The following is a 20,190-nucleotide window of genomic DNA, read 5'->3' as shown; positions in this document are numbered from 1 at the left end:
GGCGCGGCGGGGGCGGGCTCCCGGCGACCTGCGGCGGCTTCCCGTGGCTCCGGCGGCGCGAGGCAGCGATGAAGGGCGCGGCTTCCCGTGGCTCGGCGCGAGGCTGCGGGAGGCGAACGGCGCGGGAGGAGGAGGAGGTCGTGCGGGAGGAGAAGGTGGAGGTCGTGCGGGGGCGATTAGCGACTGATTGTGGCTTGTTGCGTGGTTGATAGCGTTAAATACAGAATGATTAAGGGCCATTAGATTTTGATGATGGATGGGTGGGATTGTTTGGATCTACCTTTCTCTTTCTTTTATAGTGGTGGTAGATGAATATACAAGTTTTCTCTTGAACAAGCAACATTTTTTTGCAGAGAGAACAAGCACGTAGATGGAGAAAACATATAATGCACGTCAGGCGGAATTGTTTTCTAGGGTTTACTGTAATGGCTTCGTTAATTTAAAATCGAGCGGTACCATTTTTTCTTAAAAGAACGCATGTCGGCAGGAGTCGAAACGCCACATACGTACGGTTTCGATGCATCATCGTAGTATACCTACCAAGTCGCCAACCTTTGAAATATTTAATACGGTTAGTGACTTTTGCGCTATGCATCTTTGCTCGTCAGAGAATATAATTTTGTTTTTTAACAAAAAAAACATAATGCATCTTTGTGAAAAATACACATGTAGTATTGCATGTGTCATTTGTAAGAAAATAGTGAAGCTTGAAATTACACATGATATAGTACTTGAGTTGCACCGGTTAATCTTTTTTTATATGATGTGTATGATCATTTTTGCCATGAATATGTTATATCTTGACACACATCGTTAAATTCTTCAAAACTTCATAATTTTTCGGGTTGAACAAAAATGGACTCGAAGTATTGGGTGGACATCAATTCATGGTAAAATGGATCAGACAATTATACTTTCAACATCATATAGTCCTTTTTCAATGCGATGATCAACAATTTAGATGTGAAGGACTTGCAAGGTGATGTCGTTGAGGTGGTGATCTAGTTTACTACTTGTTGTATATGGAGTATGTGTTATTTGCCTCGGCGGGGAAGAAAATGCATGAAATGAGAAAGGAGAGAGTGCGGGGAAAATGCATTATTAAGATTACTTTGGACAAACACCACACATAGCATATCTTTTGCGTGATCTTAAGAACATGGCGAGTGGTATTTTCATACACCTATGGTTTTAAAAGTATGGCGGATTTATCATGACTAAATATACCCAGTTAATTGGTTGAGCGCGTAGTCAAGCAACTAGCGTGTGGTGCATGGTACTAATTTGCCAACTAAGGATTTTCCTGCACCCCTTTGGCAGTGATTTAATGCCAGCAATTGTCATGGTTTTCTTGTGCCCAATCGGCTCTAACACACGCAGTGGTTTTCCTCCACCGACCTTGGAGACTGGAGTAACGGCCACCCGCTCGATACCTGTGAGACCTTAAAACCTGGACAAATGGAGTAATGCATAGACCGTTCCATCGAAATAAACTCCAAGAAATAATCCATCAATATATCTTTGTATAGCCTATATAATTTGTCTAAACTCATTTAAAATATAACCAAGTTTATAAGAAAGATAGCAAGTACACAATTTTCTTTTTTCTATGAAGGGAGGAATTGTCTATGTTAATTAACATGTGTTTATGTTGTTCAACACTAGACCAAACATGACTCTGGGAAAATATACATCATGTTTTCATGAAAATTACATGGTCAAATTTTATATCATGGCTAAACCAAAGGACTATTTTGCACTTTTAAGATAAAGAACATTTCAAATAAACAAGTACGAAACAAATATATCAAATACGTTAAAAAACCTAAGACTAACTAAATATTATTTTAGGTAGTAAAGTTTATTCACCTCTAAATATATCAAATATATTACTACTTTATGACTCGCTAAATATTGTACTCCCTCCGTTTTTATTTAGTTCGCATATTAGGTTTGGTCAAAGTCAAGCTTTACCAACTTTGACCAAGTTTATAAACAAAAATATTAAGATATACAATAACAAATCAACAACATTAGATTTATTAATGAATGTACTTTCACATCATATAGATTTATTATGACAAATGTCTATATTGTTTTCTATAAACTTAGTCAAACTTTATAAAGTTTGACTTCAGTCAACTCTAATATGCAGAGTAAATAAAACGAAGGAAGTATAAAGTAATAAAATTTAATCACCTCAAAAAAATCGCATCCATTAACACATTATGATTAGTGAAATATTATTTAAAGTGGTACTGCATCCGATCCATATTAATTGCCATTGATTTAATACGAATCATCGACAATTAATATGGATCGGAGGGGGTAGAATTTGTTCACCTCTAAAAATATTGGATGCATATCTCGCAAAAAAAATTATTGGATGCATAAAAAGCATTTATGACTAGCTAAATCTTATTTAAATTAGTAGAATTATTCTGCTCTGAAAATATCTGATGCATAGAAAATAATTTATGACTAGCTAAATGTCATATCAAGTAGTGAAATCTATTCACACTCTAAAAATAGAATATTGCATCCAATTAAAAATCATTTATGGCTGGCTAAATATTATGTTTAAAGTAGTGAAATTCCCTCACCACTAAAAATATCGCATCCATTAAATACATAATATATTTCGATACGGAGGGAGTACTATCTAAAATAGAATAATACTTTGCCTCTAAGAATACCGGATACATGAATATTATATATCAGGTGGGAAACTCCTTCATATCTAAAAATATTGGATACAATTAAAGCATTTATGGCCGGCCAAATATCACATCGAGCAGTGACATTCGTTTCAGCTATATACTAACAAATATTGGGCAAATATTGCATACATAAAGGAGAATCTATTGAGTAGCTAAAACATTTACTCACCGAATATCACCGGAAGTAATATCGTTTGTACTCATGCTGCAAAAAAAGATACTCTAGCTTGTGTGTTTGTATCAAGGCGTGTGCACCCAGCAAAACCCCTCGCAAGGCCTCCCACAAGAAAACTGCTGAGAACATACCGACAGCTCTAGCTGGCCCCGCCTCCAGCTGGAGGCTGAAGCGTGGGGCCCAAAGCAGCCTGCCCGGGCCTCCCACGTGGGCCCGCGGAGTCAGCCGGCGAGCGAGGGCGCGCTCTCCCCCGGAAGCGTTTCCGGTGGGCAGAAAGCGTGCGCGACGAGGCAGGTGGCAGCAGCCGTGGCAAAGAAGGGCGCGGCTGGTGAGTGGGCCTGGCTGCCTGCTTCGCCGGACCCTACTTTTCAGAGAGAGCGACGCGCAGTCGGCCGCGCTTATTTTTGGTGCGACGGCGATCGGGCCGTACATGCTCCCCATTCCCCGCGGGCCGTGGGTGGTGGTAGGCCGCGCGAGCTCCCGTTCCATCAGCGTCCAGTTTCAGAATCATGTCGGGAATGGGATGTAAAAGAGGCGTGTTTCGTGCTGGGCCAGTTTGAAAAACAAGGCGAATGGCGTTATCGAAGCGATTGTTTCGCGGCCCTAGCAACAAAAGGGCAGGTCGATCCAACGCTGTACGTGTGCACGTATTGCACAGTTTCTCCACGACGAGTGGCTGTACGTGGGCACCTATAGCACAGTTTCTCCTCGACGAGCACCCTCGGGTTCACAGTTTGTGAGGCCCTAGCCTAGTCTCACAGATCAACAACAGGATTTGAGAGGGGATCAGGAAGAATAGGGGGGAGAAAAGGGGAATCAGAGGAGGAGGAGGAGAGGAACACGGGAGAGATGAGATTCAGATACTATTCATTAATCAACATAGTTCAATACAGGGAACTGCCGCTGTATATAGGCACACACGCACTCACGGCACCCACACAGTGCATCCGGCCCACACGTCATACACATTGCAACCACCCAGCTGGTTAAGGAACACCAAGGCCCACCTGTAGGAGGCTGTCCGTCGATGCCAGTAACCTGACGGAGGCAGAGACGTGACACTCCCCTCCCCTTAAGATACAGACCCTTCCCAAATTGGCGCCGCTGGAAAACGAGCGCGAAGCACATAGTAATCTTCCCAAGTCGCGTGCTCAGCTGGAACTCCATGCCATTGGACTTTGATTTGAGGTATTGCTGCATTCCCTTTCTTGACCATGCGGCGTTCAAGAATTGCTTCTGGTTGAAGAGTGACTGCTGAGAGATCTAGTGGCTCGGGCAGTTCTGCAAACACCGGAGAGTAATTGGCAGTAACTGGCTTCAACTGTGAGACATGAAAAACAGGGTGGATGAGGCTATTTGATGGCAAGTCAAGTCTGTATGCTGCAGCGCCAATGCGACCCATAATCCGGAATGGGCCATAAAACTTCAGTGCTAACTTGCGGCAAGGTCGATTGACCAAAGAAGACTGAGCATATGGTTGAAGTTTGAGAAGAACCTCTTCACCAACTACAAATGTTCGGTCCTTGCGATGTTTGTCAGCCTGTGATTTGATACGTTATTGGGCACAAAGCAAATGTTCCCGTAACATTTCCAAAAAATCCTCACGGTCAGCTGCCAATTCAGCAAGGGAAGTAGGCAATTCACCCGTGTCAATTGGCACCGTCCCGAAGTTTGGTTCTATCCCATACAGAGCCTTGAACGGAGTGCATCCTAGAGAAGTATGATAGGAGGAATTATACCAGAATTCTGCCATCGGAAGCCACCGTTTCCACCTTGCCGGGCTGTCATGAATGGCACAACGTAGATACTGTTCTAAGCACTGGTTAACACGCTCCATTTGCCCGTCCGTTTAGGGATGATAGGCTATCGAGTAGCATAACTTGGTGCCTATCTCCTTGAAGAGCTTCCTCCAAAAAGAACTGGTAAACACCTTATCTCGGTCGGAAACAATAGATGTTGGAACTCCATGAAGGCGAACCACATTATCAATGAAAACCGTGGCTACGGACTGAGCTGTATAGGGGTGTTTCAGAGGCAAGAAGTGAGCATATTTAGTGAGTCGATCGACCACCACTAGGATTACATCAAATCCTTCTGATTTCGGAAGCCCATCTATGAAATCCAAGGTAATGTCCTTCCAAGGACGCGTAGGCACTGGCAAGGGCTGCAGCAGACCACCCGGATGCGTGCGCTCGTGTTTTGCTTGCTGACAAACTTGACACTGCTTTACCCAGTCCTCGACTTGTTGTTTCATGCCTGACCATTGGAATAATTTGGACACGCGGTAATAAGTGGCCCTGACGCCTGAATGACCCCCAACAGCGCTTGAATGCAAAGCACTGATGAGTTTTGTTTGTAGGGCAGAATTATTACCAAGCCACAGACGTCCTTGATATTTAATTAGTCCTTGATCAAGTGAATAACCGTGTTCATCCGGACTATGCACTACTAGACGAGCCAATCAGTCCAGAGCTGGTTGATCAGTTTGATAGGAATTCGTAACCTCATGCATCCACATTGGTTGGCAAGTCGAGACTGCTGTGATTATGTACAAATGACCCACACGAGATAATGCATCTGCGGCATTGTTCTCCGAGCCTTTGCGATATTTAAACTGAAATTGAAGGCCCACCATCTTAGCCATGGCCTTGCGCTGAAGATTAGTAATGAGTTGTTGATCCTGTAAATGACACAGGCTTCGATGGTCTGTAATGATAGTGAAGGGACCCCTCTCAAGGTAAGGGCACCACTTGTCAATGGCCATAATGACAGCCAAGAATTCCTTCTCATAGACAGACAACTTTTGATTGGCCACACCCAAAGCCCTGCTCAGATAGGCAATAGGATGGTTATTCTATGAAAGTATGGCTCCAATTCCTGTAGCAGAAGCATCCGTTTCAACAGCAAAAGATTGACTGAAATCCGGTAGAGCCAATACAGGAGTACTAGTCATAGCTGTTTTCAATTTCTGAAAAGCTACAGTGGCTTGCTCTGTCCAAGCAAAACCCTTCTTCGTCGGCAATTGAGTCAAGGGCTTGGCCAGAGTACCATAATTTTGGACAAACTTGCGGTAGTACCCGGTCAACCCAAGGAACCCACGCAATTCAGTAGCGTTGGTAGGTTGAGGCCACTGTTCCATTGCCCTAGTCTTCTCTGGATCTGTAGCCACACCTTCCGAAGAAATCACGTGACCCAAATATTGGATTTAAATCTGAGCGAAAGAGCATTTGGAAAGCTTCACAAACAACTGATGCTCGCGCAAGGTCTGCAGTACCGAGCGAAGATGCTCCAAATGTCCGTCCCAAGTGGTACTGAAAACTAGAATGTCGTCCAAAAAGGTGATAACATACTTGCGATTAGCTGGAGCAAAAATGTTGTTCATTAAGCACTGAAATGTTGGTGGTCCATTGGTCATGCCAAATGTCATAACACGGAATTGGAAGTGTCCTGAATGTGTCTTGAATGCAGTCTTCTCCTCATCCGGTTCATGCATACGAATTTGGTGATAACCTGCCCTGAGGTCCAGCTTGGAGAAAATTTTTGATCCTGCCAGTTCATCGAGTAATTCGTCAACCATAGGAAGAGAGAATTTGTTCTTCACAGTGATGGCGTTGAGTTTGCGGTAATCCACGCAGAAACGCCAGCTACCGTCTTTTTCTTAACCAGAAGTACTGGCGATGCATACGGGCTCATACTAGGTTTCACAATCCCTGCCTTGATCATCTCTGCCACTTGTCGTTCAATCTCATCCTTTTGTTGTGGCGAGTATCGATAAGGGCGAGAGTTAGGAGGGTTATGACCCACTTCCAAGGTGATTGCATGATCATACACTCTATGTGGGGGCAGGCCAGTTGGAGTTTCAAACACATCCTGGAAGTCTGTTAAAACTGCAGTAAGATCTTCCGGATATGAGCCAAGCGTCGAAACAACATCACCTGAAGAAGGATCAACCACGGCCATAGCCCAAATATCATTGCCATGCAGAGCTTTGTCCAATTGCTCTACTGACATAGCTTGCAATTGCATAGTAGACACAGGCTGAACACCTTGAAGGGATATGGTAGTATCACCATGTGCAAATTGTAATGATTTGCCCTCCCAATCGCAAACCATTGGACCGTGACACTTAAGCCAGTCCATTCCCAGCACTACATCATAGGCCCCTAGTTGTAGCACTCTCATTGGTGTCACAAAAGTGTGACCCTGCACCCACTAAGTCAGATTAGGGGTTTGAAACTTGGATTCCATAGCTTGACCATTTGCAACTGTAACTTCCACTGCTGGAACAGAGACTAAATCCAACGAAGCACGCTTGGCAAAATTTTCATCCATGAAACTGTGACTACTGCCCGAGTCCACTAGTGCTAACATGACTTGGTTGCCCACCAATGCTCTTATGCGAATGGTTTCTGTATTGTCGGCTCCTGAAACAGCATGGGCTGAAATCTGACAGCACTCAGTTGTGGTGGGTTCGGTTAGTAATTCCAAAGCTTGCACTGCATCTTCAGTTAAAATTTCACCATGCTCTCCCAACTGGATTGTCAGCAGTTGCAATGGCTTCTTGCACTGATGTTCCTTACTATACTTATCTCCACATTGATAGCATAATCCATTAGCTCGCCTAAAGTCTCTCAGCTGACGCTCCCTACCAAAATCATCCACTGCTTTCTTGTTGCCTTGTTGCATAGGCTGAATTGTAGTCGGAACTGACTGGTGTTGCATGTGATGTGTAAACCGTGGTTTAGTCTTTTGTAACTCCAATTCTTCCTCTTGAATCTTAGCTAAGCATACTGCCCTTGTGACACGAGTGGGTGCCTGTAACTTGACTGCAGCACGGATTTCATCCTTCAATCCCAACACAAACTGAGATATGAAAAACTTCCAAGTTCAAGGAAGGATCTAATGCTATCAAATGGTACATTGCAGTCTCAAATGCAGACTTGTATTCAGTCACTGTGCCCTGTTGTTTCAGTTGTAGAAGATGAGTCATGTGAGATTCAAACTCCTCTTGACCAAACTCCAGTGCAACCTCGGCTGCAAAATCATCCCAGGGCCACAACCGGCGGTGGCGTTTGAACGCTTGCCACCACAACGCAGCATGTCCCTCCAAATATAAAGTTGCAGTCGCTACCCACTGATGTGGCTGAACTTGGTACATCTCAAAATAAGTGACAGCCAAATCCAACCAAAGTCGTGGGTTCTCACCAGCAAAACGGGGAAAATTGTGCTTAGGCGGCTTGATGAACTGGTCATGACCTCGATTTGGTTGAAACTCGCGGCGCTGCTCAGGAACATGCTCACGCGGTGGTCTGTAGTCGCGGTGAAGTGGTGCTTGTGGTTCCCGCACAACCACTGGATCAGCCACCGGATCCACTGGTGAGGGCGACGCAGTTAAGAACTCCTGACCCCCGGCTTGTTCCCCCGGCGCCCCGAGTAATGGCGGCTGCAGGTTGGCGAGCCGCGGCGCTGGGCGAGAGGTCGAGGTAGCGCCCAGCTTCGTGACTGCAGAGCCCGCCGGTGCCGCGCCTACCTCCGCTTGCCGGACTCTGATCTCGTCGATGTGCTGTTGTGTAGTCTCGATCTACTTGCTCAGACGAGACATCCTCGCATCCATGGCCTCAAACTTGGACAAAAGGGTCGCCAACGACGCCTGAATCATCTCTGTGTTCTCCCCCATGGCCGAGAGGACCAAGTTGGTCTGCGCCGACGGCACGGGCGGCTTCGAAGGCGCCGTCGCTGCTCTCTCCAAGTCTAGCTAACCCCGCTCGGGATTTCACGCAAAATCTGCCGAAGCAAAATTGCACCCTTAGCGGTGGAATTTTACAGCCTGACCAAGAGGATTTGAGCGCGAGCGGACGCGGATTCGTGGCTCTGATACCAATTGTGAGGCCCTAGGCTAGTCTCACAGATCAACAACAGGATTTGAGAGGAGATCATGAAGAATAGGGGGAGAAAAGGGGAACCATAGGAGGAGGAGGAGAGGAACACGGGAGAGATGAGATTCAGATACTATTCATTAATCAACATAGTTCAGTACAGGGAACTGCCGCTGTATATAGGCACACACGCACTCATGGCACCCACACAGTGCACCCGACCCACACATCATACACATTGCAACCACCCAGCTGGTTAAGGAACACCAAGGCCCACCTATAGGAGGCTGTCCGTCGATGCCAGTAACCTGACGGAGGCAGAGACGTGACACAGTTCCACAACGACTGAGAACATCTCTAGCTGTTGGCCCCCCAGAGGCTTGAAAATCGTCGTCTGGGGTGAGCCGACGCAAAAATCGGCGCTGGGTGCGATCGTGTTCCCAGCCGGTGCTGATATCGCCCCATTATTTTCGCAAAGCGCCCTCTTTTCGGCGAAAAATAGGCCCGATATCGGCCCATATTCGATGTGGTTTGGCGCAAATTCAACACAAGTAATTCTTTTATCACATAGTTTTTTTAGAAGATTTTATCACATAGTTGACCACTAAAAATCACTGGAAGCTCCGTATGCAAGCATCCTCATAGTTGCCGTGCACTTCTGGATTCAGACCCGGTCCTGAGGGGGGGCAGCAGGGGCGACCGCCCCGGGCCCCCAAAGTCCAGGGGCCCCCAGCTGGGTAGTGTCTACGTATTGGGCCAAGTATGAACCAGTAAATTATGTAGCGTACAACTGGCATGCGGGAGAGTCCTACAAAAAATGGCCCGCGGGAGATTAGGTAACTACTCCGCTAAGTCGCAAAATGAGATCGCGCGTGTGTACCTAGAGATCGATTCTTTGTCTAAAAAAAGCAAATAGAGACCGATCTACTCTATTTCTCAACTGAAAACCTAGAGATTGATCTCGATCTCCTTCCTTTGGAATCAATCTACTTCTCCTTCCTTTGGAATCAATCTCCATCTTCCTATCTTCACAAACAATCTGCATCTTCCATAATCCTCCATCTTCCTATTTTCACAAACAAGCTGCACCTTCCATAATCCTCCATCTTCCTATTTTCACAAACAAGCTGCATCTTCCATAATCCTGACCGTTGTCCCTAGCTCGTTCTTAACCTGGTCGCTAGCGCCTGGGCCTGGGGCTAGTATGCATCTCCTGCTCCTAACGCTGCAAGTGGGACCGTTCCTGGCAATTCCATCTTGATCCACCTAGTCTCGACACGGTTTGATGGAAAAGAAGTGGACATCCCATCAAAAGGGTTAGCCCACTTAATATTGTGCCCGTTCAGTGGGAATCCACTAATCTTTATCTTTACCTAATAATAAAGCAAATTGGATTTCTTTCGTCCATCATGACATTTTTTAGAAAAGTCCCTCTATTTCAGTGAATTCAACCCGTGGTCCTGTTTTGTGTTAAAATGAAACGTTTTTTCATATTTTACATAAAAGTCCATGTATTTTCTTGAAATCAACCCGTAGTCTGGATTTAACTCACACCCGAATCGTTATTTTACATTTTTCGAAAAACCCCTGATGTTTTAGGTAATTCATCTGTGGATCTTATTTAAGTCAAACAATGTTTTTTAAATCATACATATCTTTTAAAACGTAACTCCGATTTAAACATGTTATATATGAAATTTGATTAGAAAAACATGTAGAATATGAATATGAGATTTTTTTTACCTGTTAAGTATGTTTAAATATTATTTGGAAATATATTTAATTCAAACAAATGATTTTCTAAATTATCCGTATCTTTTAAACCGTAACTTTGATTTTAACATATTATATATGAAATTTTATTAGAAAAATGTGTGGAATCTAAATATGATGTTAATTTACCTGTTAAATATTTTTTAAATATTGTTTTGGGAGCAAACTTATAATTTGTAGCGTAAGATCCGTTTTCCTTTCGTAACATCGGTGATCCGGATTGCAAATAAACAGCCCATTATAACAATATAGTGAAAAGTATATATCGATAACTACACATGCATACCTCTGAAAAATGTCGTAGGGGAAAACAACAGATTTCTCATCGCGAGAGTGAGAGAGAGAGAGGGAGGGAGGGAGAGGGAGAAGAGAGGGAGGAGAGAGGGAGAGAGACGCCTTAACCATATTCAAACACGTTTTTGTTTTGTTTTGTGTGAACACCGAGGTCATCACCGACGAGGGTGAGAAGGAGGATAAGCGGCAACATAAATATGATGCCTCGCAAAAATAAAGGAGATGAACCTATTGTGGTCTTGAGTGATGGTTGTTGGGTTAAGAGCGTGTGTTATGTTTTTTTCTCTCGTTGCAACACACGGGCTCTTTTGCTAGTGCAATTTAAGTGGGATGGAATTCTTAGTCCCACTTATTCCCACCCCCACCTGCAGCGTGTGCTCCTATTTGTTGGATAATAGAGATAGATGGGAAATATCCAATCGTCAGCCCCATGCAGCCATGCCCAAAAGCGAGAGGCCGAGTCTTTGAAAGAAGATCACATCAAGCCCACAGATCACTGTGACGGTGCGATTCCAATTCATAGAAGAAGGTGCACCTCTATAAGTATGAAATTTGTGCGCTATGCAATTTGGCAATGATAATTGATAAATATTTTATTAATGATTCAATGTTGTGTAATCATTCTGATAAGGCTGTTGATAATCGATCAACTGGACATTGTTTGTCATATATTATCAGAGATTCATCTTCTGTGTGTTCGATGTGATCATCAACAAGATTTTATTGAGTTGATCCATTAGATTTGTACTCCCTCCGTAAGGAAATATAAGAGTGTTTAGATCATTAAGAGCGTTTATATTTCTTTACAGAGGGAGTTACTTTGTACTATTTTTTGAATCACTAATTTCTTCTGCAAATTTCATCACTTCTATGTCATTCAAATATTACGCATCTAGAAATATTAGAAAGAAACTGAAGGTAATACTCTTTTTAATGCATTTTAGTGTTTTTTGGTAACATTTCATTTGCACATAACACATACATTATAATTTTGGTATATATATATATATATTACAGGGCTAGGTTATAGTTTCGTCCCGGGCCCCTGAAATCTAAGGACCATCCCTGTCTGGACTGAGGTGAATCCAAGTGTGCCGGTGCAATCCTTCTTGCACTTGAAGTAGCTGTCAAACTCCCAGATGGAATTCACAATCCTAAGGAAAAGCTTTCGGCTCATCCGATAACGGCGCCGAAAAACATTAACGCCGTGCAATGGAGCGTCAGCGAAGTAGTCGGAGTAGAGCATGCAATAGCCTTCCAGACGATGTCGGTTCTTTGCTTTCAGTTGCCCCGGCGTCGAGCCACCTTGCCGCGGATTCTCATTGCTCGCGAGCACGCCGGCGAGGGCGGTGAGGACCATGAGATGCTCCTCCTCCTGCACGTCGGCATTGGCTTCCTCCTCCAGCAACGCCGCGGGCGTCTCCTTGTTGTCCGAGCCCATTGCCAAGCAGGCAAACCGCCGAACACCTGGCGGGCGTGGTGGGCGCACAGCCGCCGGTGTACCGCACCGCATGGCCGGAGCGCCGGAAAACTCGCCTAGAAGGTGGTGGAGAGGTTGCCGCGACGAAACCTTCTCTTTTTTCTGGTGGGGAATGGCCTATCTAGCGGTACTGGGTGGCGGGCGGCGCCGGGATTGGCAGGGTGGTGGGTGAGCGCGCGGGGGTGGGGGCGAATCTGGATGATTGCCTTTACTTTTTCGCCTCATAGTGTGGCCTAGGCGTGTTTTCCCCTTGCGCCGGAGCCCCCGAGCGCCCCCCAGCGCACTGGGTTCGGCCTAGGATCATCGAGCCAAAAAAGGGTCGAGCTGACGGATTTTGGCATCTTGGGGCGCGACTGGGTTTTTTTCCAGCGCCGGCACGGAAAAAGACGCCCTGGGCGCCTGTTGGGGGCGCACCTGGAGATGCTCTGATCAATTGATCAATCATACTCCCTCTGTCTCAAAATAGGTGTCTCAACTAAGTATTTTTTTACGAGAGAGACACGAGAAGATCACGACGCGTGTTTCGCAGGCTTGTTGTCGAAGAGTAATGACGGATGGATGCGTGGGGCATTTTCCCTTTGCAACTATGGCGAGGCGCGCAGTGGCAGGGGTACCACCATCGCACTCTCGGCAAAAAACACATATTTGACCTGAGGATGAAATCAATTCAAGATTTGAACTGCTTTTGAAAAAAATCACAAACTGATCGTTTTGTGTGGGGCCTGACAGCCGGGCGCTGCACTCCACTATGCAGCGCCCTTGGCTTAGGCACCGCACACCCGTCTAGCATGGCAGCCTGGGGCCACGCGCGACCCCACAGCCAGCCGAGCAGCCTAAGCCATAGGCGCCACACCTGTAATGTGCAGCGCCTAGCGCTTAGGCGCCGCACAGTGACTTAAGCGCATCGGCCCAACCCTCCCAAGCAGTTCTTCCCCCTCTCCCAGGCAGTTGCTCTCTAGACTGGCATGTCCAGATGTGTAGCGCCTAAGAGAGAGGCGATGCAGATAGTGCAGCGCCTCTCTCTTAGGCACTGCACATCTGGACATGCCAGTTCAGAGAGCAACAGAATGGTGCTAGTAGCTTTTCTTGCCAAAAAATTGCTAAGTCAGGGTGCAGCGCCTAAGAGTGCAGCGCTGCACTGTCTGCTGATTTCAAATACCAATTGCATTTTATGTTTTGTGGTTCGCATAGATGTCACATAATCATAAGTGATATCACATATAGTAGTCCAAAACACATAAAAGAGACATAGCACATAGAGTAGTCCAAATCACATAATCATACACACATAAAGGAGTTATAGCACATAGAGTTGTCCAAAACACATAGTCATTTAGGACTAATAGCACATAGTAGCACACATTTTGGTTCACAAGGTCATGGTGCTCTATTGCGTTGAGCAAGGTCCTCTCTTCTTCTTCTTCTTCCTCCTCCTCCCACCACCCCGGCATCTCACCTCCCCCCTTCGTGTCCTCCACCCCCTTCATTGTTGACATACCTACGAAAATGACAACATAATAGTTAGTCATAGTATGCAAAATGACAATGACAACATAAATAAGAAGATAATAGTAAGTCACATACACCAATGGTCCGTTGAGCCAAGAAAACATTCCTCCACTACGACTGCCGCCAAGGCCAAGATCACCACCATGGCCATAGCCACCACCAAGCCTAGGCCATCACCACAGCCTCTACCACCACCGCGGCCTCTACCACCACCACAGCCTAGACCACCACCACGGCATCTACCACCACCACGGCCTAGACCACCACCATGGCCTCTACCACCACCACCACCACGACAAGACTATCACGACGACTGAGACCATCACCACGGCCTAGACCCTCACCACGACCTAGACCATAACCACGGCCAAGACCATCACTGTCGGTGTCAAAACCGGCGGATCTCGGGTAGGGGTCCCAAACTGTGCGTCTAGGCAGATGGTAACAGGAGACAAGGGACACGATGTTTTACCCAGGTTCGGGCCCTCTTGATGGAGGTAAAACCCTACGTCCTGCTTGATTAATATTGATGATGTGTGTTACAAGAGTAGATCTACCACGATATCAAGGAGGCTAAACCCTAGAAGCTAGCCTATGGTATGATTGTTGTTCGTCCTATGGACTAAAGCCATCCGGTTTATATAGACACCGGAGAGGGCTAGGGTTACACAGAGTCGGTTACAATGGTAGGAGATCTACATATCCGTATCGCCAAGCTTGCCTTCCACGCCAAGGAAAGTCCCATCCGGACACGGGACGAAGTCTTCAATCTTGTATCTTCATAGTCTTGGAGTCCGGCCGATGATGATAGTTCGGCTATCCGGACACCCCCTAGTCCGGAACTCCCTCAGTAGCCCCTGAACCAGGCTTCAATGACGACGAGTCCGACGCGCATGTTGTCTTCGGCATTGCAAGGCGGGTTCTTCCTCCGAATAATTTATAGAAGATTGTGAACACCAGGATAGTGTTCAGCTCTGCAAAAATAAATTCCACGTACCACCGTAGAGAGAATAATATTACACAAGTTCAATCTGCTAACGTATTTTGTGGCGTGACGTCACACCACTACCAAGCCTTTACTCAAATCATTTTTATTGTTCCACCTTAGCGCGTTTAGCAAAGCGGTTTCCTTGGCACGTCTTGTCGAAGCAGAGATCGTATTCCCCTTATTCCGGGATTCCCATCAATACGGACGTGGGTAACCCAACCGCGCCCGTTGCCACGTCCCCTCCATCGAAGGCGGGTTCCAAACGGTCACGGGGACGGCTCTTGGTATTCTTCCTCTTTATAATGTGACCAAGGCCCATTCTTTTCCTTCAATCCTCTATCGAATCCGCCCCTCGCCCCGAGTTCCAACACCCAGGGCTCCATATTCGGGTACCTTCGATCTTCGACAATGTCCAGCCCCGACCTACGAGGCCGGTGGATGCCCTCCTCCGTCATGGAAGAGGACATGCTAAAGCTAAGAGACGCCAGGTACTTAACCTACGAGATTTCGCATAGGCAGCATGCCCGAGGGCAAGTTATTCCTACTCCCGAGCTTGGCGAGAGCGTCGTGTTCGTGTCTCACCTCCGTCGGGGTTTAGGCTTCCCGACGGATCCCTTCGTGAGGGGGCTCATGTTTTACTATGGGCTGGAATTCCATGACTTGGCTCCGGAGTCCATCCTCCACATCTCATCATTCATTGTCGTCTGCGAAGCCTTCCTCCACACTACCCCTCACTTCGGCTTGTGGCTCAAAACCTTCAACGTGGAGCCGAAGATGATTGAGGGGCGTCAGGCAGAGTGCGGCAGGGCGGTTATAAGTAAGAGGACCGATGCTCCATGGCCCGAGGGCTCTTTTCAGGAGGAGCTCGGCTTGTGGCAACAGGAGTGGTTCTATATCACCGCTCCCAGGGGCAGCAGGCAGAGGCTGTCGTCCGTCTCCCGCTCGGGCCCTCCACAGCGGCTGATGTCATGGGTCAACAAGGGGCGTGACTGGGAGCCGTCCAAGGGCGTTCCCCTGTTGCAGGACTGGATTCGAGGCCTCCAAGAAAGGGAGATCAATCTGGCCGTAGTGGTACAGGTTATGTTGATCCGGCGCCTACTGCCCTGCAAAAGTCGCCCCCTCCGCCTGTGGGAATTTAATCCGGAGGGGCCACGAGCTCTTCAACACTTCATGGGTTTGACACCCGCGGAGATGTACAAGCTGTTCTTCGGATTGCAAGAGATGCGTCCGGAATTGACCGAGGATGCTGGCCTAAGCTGCAATCGCCCGGATACTCAAGTAAGTAGCCCTGTGTCCAGACACATTGTCCATTCATTTACTGTGGGTTTGCCTTTTAACCAGCTATCCCTTGGACAGGAGTGGATAGCGCAAGCAAAACTGATACGGTGTCCGGCCCCCCTCCCTGAGACCACGCATGATCTCGTGTTAATCAAAATGTTAGAGGTTGCACCTTCGGAGGAGGGCGAAGAAGGGCACAGGGGAACTACCACCTCAGCCATGGAGGCTTTCAGTAAGGGAGGAATCGAGAGTCCCTCCTTCCAGGGGGAGAAGAGGACCGCTTCCGAAGACCCGGAGGCCAAGGCCTCAAAGCGGGGAAAGAAATCTATACCGGAAGGTCCTGTGCCGGGAAGAGTCCCGGCCGTACTGCCTCCTCGGAGGAATCAGCCCTCTAGCGAGCCGTAAGTAAAAAGGGGAATTTCATAATAGTGGACATCCCTGTTTAATTTCTAAGGGTAACTGAAGTTTTCACCTTGTAGTTCGGATCTCAGCCCATCTCAGCACAACTCATCGTCGGGAGACCTTCGTCCGGAGATGATGGAGAGCGAAACGCCTCCATCTGCCGCCCCGTTGTGTGGGGCAGGCGACCCTGAGGTGTCGTCACAGAGGGTCTCCCCGAATCCGGCGGGGCCGGAGAGTTCGGCACCCATTGGAGTACGATCGGTGGAGCTGCAGGATTTGCTCAAGAGGGCGTCTATCTCAGAAGATCACCGCACATTAATGGGTAGGGTGATTGAGAGGATCTCGTCCGCCGAAAGCGGGTTGTATGAGGCCGTCGGAAGTTTGCTGACGGGGTTTGAGGTACGCAAAAAATGACATACCTTTTGACAGTTTTGCACATGAAGTGCGCCCTGTATAGATAGTAGCCCCTGAGACTTGGTATGCTGTCGAAAGCGACAGCGTGCCGAGGATCATAATCTCAATTATAGATTGTCGCCTTTCCTATGCAGGTGGCGGAACGTCCGGTGGCCAGCCGGACTGATGGATTTGCCGAGCTGAAGAGGCAACTCGACGTGGCGGATGCGGACATCTTGCTGGTCAATAAACGACTTGATGAGTCACAAGGTATGTGGTTGCTCTGCGGTCGCCTAGTAAGGGAGCTGACGCCCATTCCTTACAATTTGTATGCTTGATGCGGATAGTGCTGCTGCTGTGGAAGGCCTTCGAGCAGAACTTGCTCGGGCCAAGGAGCAAGCCAGAAAAAGCGAGGCGGCTGCCTCGAAGGTAGCGGAAGAGCTAGAAGCCGAGAAGGCTGCTCACTGCCGAAGCAGGGAGGAGATGGCCGGAATGGCCGCGAAATTAAAAGTTACTACCGACCGCCAGGAGGTTCTCGAAAGAGAACGTCGAGCGGAGCAAGAGGACCTGAAGAAGGCCGACGCCGAAGCCAAGGATGCCCGTAGTGATGAGGGCTATGAAGGAGGAACTGCGTCAGGTCGGAGACATTGTGGCTGGAAAGCCCTTTATGCTGCGTAGGAAGTTAACGGATCCGAAGTATGCTCAGCTGGGCCGATTGTACGGTGCAGAGGATCCTTATCTGGACTTGGCGGCGAGTGCGGCGGACGCAGTCGTGCACTTTCGAAGCCAGAAGGATCACGAAATGGAAGAGCTTTTCTGGTCTCAATTCCATAGTCCGGAGCGTCCACTTCCATTGAGTGATCGGCAGGTTGAGTGGGCTGAGCTGAATAGATTGTCCGGACTTGACATGACGGATGTGGTCGCTCATCTGTGGCCGAAAAGGCCCAAGCCGAAGAGTTATTTTGGCTTGTTGCAGCAATTCCTTGGGGCGGTGCCGCGTATTGGGGCGATGAAGCGGTCGGCATGCATAGAAGGTGCACGGATGGCTCTCGCCCGTGGTAAGACATACTGGGCGGAGATGGATGCCACTGCTGTTGCATCCCGGGGTTCGGACAAAAGCCAATTCCCCACCGAGCACTATTTTGAGGAAGTCCTGCAGGGCGCTCGTTTAATAGAGTCGCAGTGCTCGAAAGATGTTATGTTTGAATGACATGTATGATTTCTGAGATCATGTTTATAATGCAATAGCTTTTTATACTTGTGTGTTCAAGTATTGAACTATCTCCTGTGCGGCCGTATATGTATGTATAATCTGAAAGATGGCAGTCTTTGGCTTCAGCCCCCACGCACATGGTGCGGGGGTGTTTGCAAAAAGAAAAGCGCTTTTTCACACTTAATCCAACGTCTTGGTCCTTTTAAGGAGGTGATAGCATAGCAAACTAGGCAACCGGACTATAATGCTTTATCACTTTCACTTAGCCATAGGAGCTCGAATGTGGGGCTACTATATAGCCCCTGGTGGCACCGCTCTTCCCCGAACTCGGGGCGCGTATGTGCCTGACCGGGAAGCGGTCCTTCGTCAAAGCGGAGGAATTCTAAACATTCCAATGGTCGATCGAGTGGTTGACCAGTCTCTCGCTATATCATGACAGTCAGTTTTCGGATTTCTCTACTGAGGTGCTCGCCCGGCCGAACCGGGGCACAATCACAGTAGTTCTCCTGGTGCCGCGTTAGCCGATGATGCGGAACGTAAGGCAGCAAAACATAGGAGCCGGGCAAACCCAACATTTGACCAAAGACATGATTCAGAGCTGATGCATATAAGGCCTAACTCGAGACGCCGAACACTCCCTGAGGTGTTCGGTCTTTATGATACCGGGCAGAACAATGGCCTAAGCCCCTTGTGTCCAGGTACAGGCGGGAACTTCTGACGCGGCCGATGCCAAAACGCCAGCCTTCTCCTCGGCTATGGTGGGAAACCGGGGGATGTGTATCAACAAGAGACAGTAAGAAAGGTTTACGCAGGGTCTTAATCTGAAAAGAATCCTTGCAACGGGTCCCTGCTGCACGTCTGCGCCTGTGTCTCCGTTATGCTGTATCCTGGATGGGTGTAGCACGTGCTTCATCTGTAAAAGAGAAGGACTTAGTTTCCAAGAAATATCGTGCAGAAGTTGTATTAAAATAGAATAAAATGAAGAAAGTTGAGCTTTATTGGCTCTCATCATTTATACACGCGGCCCCTTATAAAGGGGATATGCGGCTGGGAAGCCCCTTGTTTAGTTACGCCGGACTCGCCTAACCATGTCCGAGGTCTGAATGACCTGTTTTTAGGGGCTTTGACCCGCAAGGTCGGATTATTGTGTGGCTGTCGAGGCAGTCTCACGTTCTCCATGGTCGAGGAACACTCGAAGTTACTTTCTAATGAAATTATGCCACATTGACCGGGCATTTTTAAGCGTAAAAAACGCGTAATGTGGTATTGCATTAGGGCTGGCGAAAGCTGCGTGCCCCAGGTGTGCTTAAGGGCTACTGTTTGAATGGGGCAATGGAGAGTGAGCTTTTCGCGATGGAGGTTGTCGGATGAACCGAACACAACCTCTAGTGGTACAGAGCCTGTATAATTGGCTTAAAGGCCTGGCGTCACTCCTTTGAAGGAAGTGCAGCTATGGAAAATTTTGGTAGGGTCTATCCCCATTCTGCGGGCGGTGTCCTGGTATGGCAGGTGCCGCGCTGTGTTTTCGTGTTATCACATGAAGTGAGTTCACTGTTTTGACTTCTAGTGGGAAAGTCTTCTGTTTTCCGGAGTGCTACTTTTGGGGTTTGTCACTTTTGCTTGGTGTGCCGAGCCCCTTGTGTTCGGTGTTAAGTCGACCGGACTGCTTGAAGACCCAACAATCACTGTTGTCCTTGAGGGGCAGTGTTTTGTTGTTCGGCCGAGAGCTTTTGAATCCGGCGTTGACCGCCATACTATTTGGGCCATTTTCCTTATTCCGGTGCTGATCTTTTCTGCGTTGTGATTTCCCATTTCCATCGCTAATTTCAGATGTACTCGGGTCACTGGTGCTGCATCTAGCCAGCTAGCTGTCTTCCCCTGCGCAAAAGCGGATCATGAGGCTTGTTAGTGCGGCCATTGTTCTTGGTTTTTCCTGGCCGAGGTGTCTGGCGAGCCATTCGTCTCGGACGTTGTGTTTAAAGGCTGCTAAGGCTTCGGCGTCCGGACAGTCTACTATTTGGTTCTTTTTAGTGAGGAACCTGTTCTAGAATTTGCGTGCTGACTCTCCGGGCTGTTGAGTTATGTGACA

This window comes from Triticum dicoccoides, chromosome 3B, assembly GCF_002162155.2.
Source record: "Triticum dicoccoides isolate Atlit2015 ecotype Zavitan chromosome 3B, WEW_v2.0, whole genome shotgun sequence".
NCBI classification, from domain to species: Eukaryota; Viridiplantae; Streptophyta; class Magnoliopsida; order Poales; family Poaceae; genus Triticum; species Triticum dicoccoides.
Note: the sequence above shows the minus strand (reverse complement) of the source record.